Below are 6,337 nucleotides of genomic sequence, written 5' to 3'. Positions count from 1 at the left end.
CTGACTGCAAGGACTGCAGGGACCAACACTGCCCCAAAATCCACAAGTAAAGGTGCCCTTTCTCCCCTTCACCCCCAAGGAACAGCTCCTAACCCCTCTCTAAGCAGCTCAGCCGAGCCTCAGCAGCCATTTGCTCTCTTGCAACCCCCAGAATTGCTGTTCTTCAACACTTTTGTCCCCGCTGGGCTCCCCCAGAGCTACCCCCAGCCCCTGAGCCCCAGCTGCAGCCTGGGCTGGGTGAGAAGGGCAGGGAGCAACAGGCAGGCTCCCAAGCACCAAGTCGGAAAACAAGGAAACATTTCCATGTATTAACTTCATTTCCTTCATTTCCTCCAGCCCAGCAGCCCCACTGATGGGTTATTAATAGCACGCTGCAGACAAGCGCTGTGGCTGGCCCGGGCTGCAGCTTCCCAGCTCCGATGGCCGCCGCTCCCAGCACCCCTCCGTGCCCAGGAGGGGATGATGCCGGGGGGATCCACTCGCTAAACAGGCAGAAAACCCCTGTCCCTTGCAGCTGCACTGTGAATACCTCACAAGAAAATAACATTGAGGAAAGATCTGGGAAACACCCATGTTTTCGCTGCTTCCCCAACTTGGGACACTGGAAACCACATTTTTCACATCAAGCCTCTTGCAGTCTCATTATTTTCTATCTGTGGAGAAGGAAACTGTGGTCTGTGATTCCAAAGCAAATGCAGCTGGGATCCAGTGCAGCAGGAGCAGAGGGGAAGGTATGCAGAGGCAAGGCTGCTGCCCAAGCCAGGAGCGTGTCCTGGCAGCACCCATAAAAGCAAAAAAATCCCGATAGCTCCATCGCCCACAGCAGACACGAGCATTTGCAGGTTTCTTAGAGCATGTTCTTTTAACTCGAGGCAGCCTTTTGATGGAGCAGTGGATGAACCAGAGCAAAGCTGGATGCTCATGAGGCAGGCAGGGAGGTTTTGGGTCCTATCTGATGGGTGCTTTGCCCCGACAGCACCTTTGGGATTGATCCACTTTGATGTGCTGCCCACGATGCCTCAGCAAGGGGAGGGGGGACGCCTCAGTGACACGGCTGGAACCGAAAGCTCCATTTCCCCACCAGCTCCCAGCTGAAACGCCTTGCTGTCCGTCCTTTGCGGTTCCCATGTGGTGGCCTGCGAGGAAACAGTTCTTCAGCACATCCTCCATGGAGGACATTGTCCAGTGTCCCCAGGGAGAGGAGTGATGCTCTCGCCCCAGCCCAGCTCCCTGCATCACAGGGGTGCCAAGCCATTAACCCAGTTACAGCAGCTCTGCTTGAACCAGTCCAAACTTGCACACTGGAGATGGGCACGATCTCCAAAGGCAGGAGCCAGGAGCAGCCCTGGGGAGATTTCTGCAGCGTGAGTCATGCACGCCCAGCCCCGGAGCTGCTCAGGGACCCGGGCAAAGCCCCCCGCCGCCCAGAGGGGCTGGAGCCCAGCAGTGCTGCCAGCCAGCCCTCGCCTCCTGCTCGGCAGTGGTCACGCTGGTGGGCTCGGGCCCAGGGCATGGCCAAACTTCAGCAAAGCTGTTGAAGAAGTGGAAAACAGAGGAGTGCTGGCAGAGACCCTTTTCATCTGCATATCCTCCAGAAATAACCCCCAAGGACCCATCTCACTGGCAGGCTGTGCAGCATTGCTGCTTCAGCAGGGAAAAGTGAACCAGCACAAGTGGAGAAGAATGGAGGGCCCCAGCACCCAGGCAAAATACTGCAGTTGATTTTAAGCCTGGAAGAAATAATTTTCTTTTTCCAGCCTGCCCAGAGTCCCCTGGGCCATGGAGTTTCACCTGCTGATGGCTGCTGACCTGGAAATGCTGCTGGAGGGAAAACCCACACTGGAGAAAACATTCTCATTTGAAATGAAAGCCTTCAGAGCAATGGAGAGTTTACAGTCTGCCTTGCAAAGCTTCCCCAGATGCCAAATACCCTCTGAAAATCCTGGACCTCGTGTTTTGTGGGAAGTTACACTGACCCACAGCTTCCAGCCCTGTCTCTCTGCAGACCATGCTTTTGAACATGGGAGAATCCTGAACTCAACTGTTCTGACCCCAGCACCGACTCCACCACCTCATCCACATCATGCGTGGTGGTGGCCTCCTCTGACACTGCATCCCCACTCATTTCTGCAAACCAGCGTTTAAGGGTTGAAAATAACCATGGTCTCAGACAGACCTTGGAAAGGTTTTCTGGAGACCCGCCAGCTCCTCCTGGGATGCAGAGACGGAGCCGATCTTCCTCAAGGAAGGCTTGTTAGGGAAGCGAACCGCTGAGCTGCCACCTGGGACCATCTGGGGTTGCTGGAGGAGGTGGGCAGGAGCAACTTCACCCAGTACCACCAGCTGAACGCCAATGCAGCATCATGGCAGGATGGTCTTTGCCATCCCATCCCTCCAGCTCCTCTCCCAAACCCCACAGAAACATCAGCTTTGTGATTCACTGGTTTGGCGTAGTGTAATTTCTAACAGTAAATAGGGAGGAGGAATGTGTGGGACAGATCAATACAGGGTTAAAATGACAGGCAGTGTAGAAGTATAGGGGCCTGCTGCCAGCATAGCTCAGTGGGTGAAAAAAAAAGTATTATTTTGGCTTACGTTCTGTTATTTATATATATTTGCCCAGTTAACCACATCTATAAATAAACTGCCAACCTGCATACCCTGAGGTGTGTTTTGAGCCAACTGAAAGCCCTTGTTCCTGACTGTCCGTAACGGAGCTTTCGATATCAAAGCTGTTCAGTCTTTTCAGACACCTTGCCCTGGTGCTCAGCCAGCCGTGCCTTACCCCAGCAGCCTTTCAAAGCCACCGCGGCTGTCCCTTGCTGTTCAGACCAACATTTGCTTCACCTTGGCTTCAGGCACCTGAGTAAAACCACCACCAATAATGTTAAAGCATATGTGCCTGAGCACGTTTTGCACCAGCAAAAGGGGAAAAAAATGTCTTTTTATCCTTGGCATCAGAGGCGCAGGCAGGATTGAGCCCAGTGGAACATTTGTACCCCTTGCAAGCAGCTCCCGTGGGCACTGTGCTCCTGGCTGGCATAGCACAGGCAGGGAGATGACATTATGACATTATGCATCATCAGTGGCACCGCTGCCCTCCTCATCACCCATTGGGACAAGATTTCAGAAGAGAAGGACTAGAGAAAGTCAAGGTGTGGAGATTCAGCTGGAGATCCAGCCTTTGCATGAGAGAAAGGCACGTGGAGTCAGCAGCTCTGCTGGCAGAGGCTGAGATGTGCCTTGGTCGGAGGCAAGCTTGAAGGCAAGTACTTATGCAGGGAGAGTAGCCAGCGAAGGATCCTGCGGGAAAAGTACTCCAGGGCTGTTAGCCCTTGTCCTGGAGAACCAGGACTTGAATGCATGGTCGCAGGAGGGTCAGTAAAATGGCGTTACAGCTCCCGGGGTGGGCTGGGGGCAAGAGCGCTGCCCCCCTCCCCGGTCAGCCAGGGACCATCACAGCCCAGAACCAGCCGGCTCTTCACTCTGAAAAGCTGCATACATAACCGGGCAAGTCATACGCAGCGATATCAGTCTCACTTCAAACAAGCGTTAATTCCAGGGCCAAAAGCTGATGATTTATGTGTCAGGCTGTGTTAATTTACCTGTCGCACTGCAGAAGCACTCAGCCAGCCCCATCTCCTACTGGCTCAACTGCAAATCCATGGCTCCTGATAAAATTGCTATTATTTGCTTTTGAAAAAAAATTTAAAAAATCTTTTCCCACACCTGATTGCACCAGCAGTCAGGTCACTTTTTTCTGTCTTTCTGGGGGCGGTGGGGTGATGCCCAGAGCAGCTGTTGCAGCCCGGCATCCCTGTCCATCCTCACGGCACCAGCAAAGTCAGCTCAGCCCTGTGTGAGACGGCTCCGCCGACAGCTGTGGCACGGCCACAAGCAGCTTCCAGGGTTTGAACTGGAAAAAAATCCCTGCCCATTCCTCTGCGGGGAAAAAGCAACTGCTTTGCACAAGCCCCTCTGGCATGGGCTGCCAGGTGTGCGATGCTGTGCTTGTGGTGCAGATGCCAAGGTCACTTTACCAGGTTTAAAGCTGGTCTCTAAAAATGCCTGTTCATGGCCAGCTTTGCCTCCATTACATGGTGCCTTGGGCACTGCATCTCTCCTCCTCTGAGGAGCTGAGCGTCTCCTGGATCGAGATGCCATCATCTCTCCTAGAGACTAGAAAACTGTAGGACTGGTTTTGTTCTGTTTAATGGAAAAAAAGGTGAACATCCCCCAGGCAAGCCTGAGATAACAAACCTGCCAGATCCTCTCATTCTGGGGGTCTTGTTGCACCCCCCTTTCCTCCTTGGCACAGGTCTCTCATTGACCTCAAAACTCCCAAAACAAGGATGCTGTGCTGTAACCACTAATGTTCCAGGGGGGTCAATGTTACAAGAGGAAACAAGAAGAGGAAAAAAGGCCCCAGATAAGGGCTGATGGTTGTCGTGTCGCAATAAAACACTGAGTGCGGGGTGCTCAAACCCGCCCTGCTCCCTAATGCTGTGTTACTCACCACTCCTCACCAAAGGGCGATCACCTGCAGACCAGCAGCTTGCTCCAGTGTTAAGAAGCACCTGAGCTCATGCTGCTTTGGGTCAACATTGGGGGATTTTCTAAAGAGGGCACAGCAAAACGGAACAATTATGTCCCCGAAGGGGACTCCGAGCTGTGAGGGGTGGGAGCCTGGAGGAGCTGAGCCGAGCCGTGCCATCCTGCCCAAGGTGGTGGAGCAAGCAGCCACCAAGCAAAGCCAACATGCCACCAGGCCAGGAGAGACATTTCAGGTGTCAAACAGGAGCAGCAAGACCTGACTTTGCTCCAGGCACTGGAACCTCTATGCTTCCCTGCAGCAGCAGCCGGTCATGCTAATGAACAAGGCACACGCCAGGGAGTTTTCATTTTTTAGGCTGCTTCATGGGCTCTTTTGGAAGAAACAATAGCAGAAAACAGCACTCCTCCCTCCCTGGGTCTGGCAGAGTTCCAGATTTCACTTTTTTTCCCCCCACTAGTTTCACACCAAGAGGCACTTTATTATTGCAAACAAGTGATTTATCCAGAAAGAAATAGGAGCCCATAGAAGCTAACAGCACATCCTTGGCACGATGGTAATAGGCACATGAAATTGAACTTCCCCACATTGCAAAAAAAAAAGCACAGGGAAAAACGTAGCAGAGCTGTGGCAGGGAGGCGGGAGATCAGATCAAACAGATCAGATCAAACAGAGCAAACCTCGCGATCAAAGCCAACACGGCTGCGCGTCACCGTGCAACAGCCGCGACCCGGGGCGGAGAAGGAAGGTCCTCAGACATGCTGGAAACGCATGCGGGCAACGACACGCTCCCGCCTTCTCACACCAGGCCTCATGCGAGAAAGCGCAGTTTGTGCCCTCTGCACCGACAGGCCGGCAGGATTCACCCCGGGAGGAAGGCAAGGTGCAGCACGGGGAGCTGGGAAGGCACCGACCCCGGCTGGCGGGAGGAGAGGGTGTTGCAAAGCCCCGTGGTGCTGGGTGGGCATTCCCCAGGAAAAAGCATCAGGGTGGAGCCAAGCACGTGAACACTGAATGAAGGAGAAATCGCCCAGGGAACAGAAGCGAGCAGGCAAAGGGAAGCAGCAAATCCCCAACTCATGCATCACTGGAAGGGGATTGACCAAGGAGCAAGCAGAACAGTGGCGTCCCCAGCTGGAGCCTGCCCAGGCTGTGTGACATGGGAGACAGCACGCAGCTCGAGGGGGGCAAGGTGGAGCAGAGCTCACCACCTCCCCCCAGCAGCAGGGAAACCTTCTCTGCAGGTCCGGCCTCGCTCCCCCATCTGTGCCCACCCTTTGGAGATGCTAAGTAATGCCCTGGAAACCTTCCCGCACACTTCCGAAGCGTGGGGAAGAGAAGGGAGTCTTCCTCAGCCAGCTCTTGGCACGAGAACAAACATAGCCAGCCTCGTGTGGCTTTATGAAGGGTTGGTTTATTTATATGTTGGCGGGTCTCTGGCACCCTGCCCTTTTGACATCCCCGCTCCAAACACGGCAGCTCTTGCCTGGCCCCGGAGCACCCTTTAGGGGTCTCTAGGGACATTTGAGGTCAGCAGTGATGACACCAACTGCACTGGCCAAGGGCCAGGAGCGATAACCCAGCTGGCAGGGCAGGCTGGCCCCGTGGTACCTCAGCAAGGCGAGCAGGATGAGGCCAAGGCCAACCAAGGCACATCCATGGTGACGCAGCAGCTCCACGGTCAGGCTGGGAAGTCAACTCATGCACCAGGGTCTGGATCAATGGGATCCGTGGGGTGGGATGGGACTAAGCTAGAGCCCTGCAAGACAGCCCAAGGAGGACCAG

Source organism: Falco rusticolus, chromosome 14, assembly GCF_015220075.1.
Source record: "Falco rusticolus isolate bFalRus1 chromosome 14, bFalRus1.pri, whole genome shotgun sequence".
Classification (NCBI taxonomy): domain Eukaryota; kingdom Metazoa; phylum Chordata; class Aves; order Falconiformes; family Falconidae; genus Falco; species Falco rusticolus.
The sequence above is the reverse complement of the archived record's forward strand: the minus strand, read 5'-3'. Positions refer to the sequence as shown.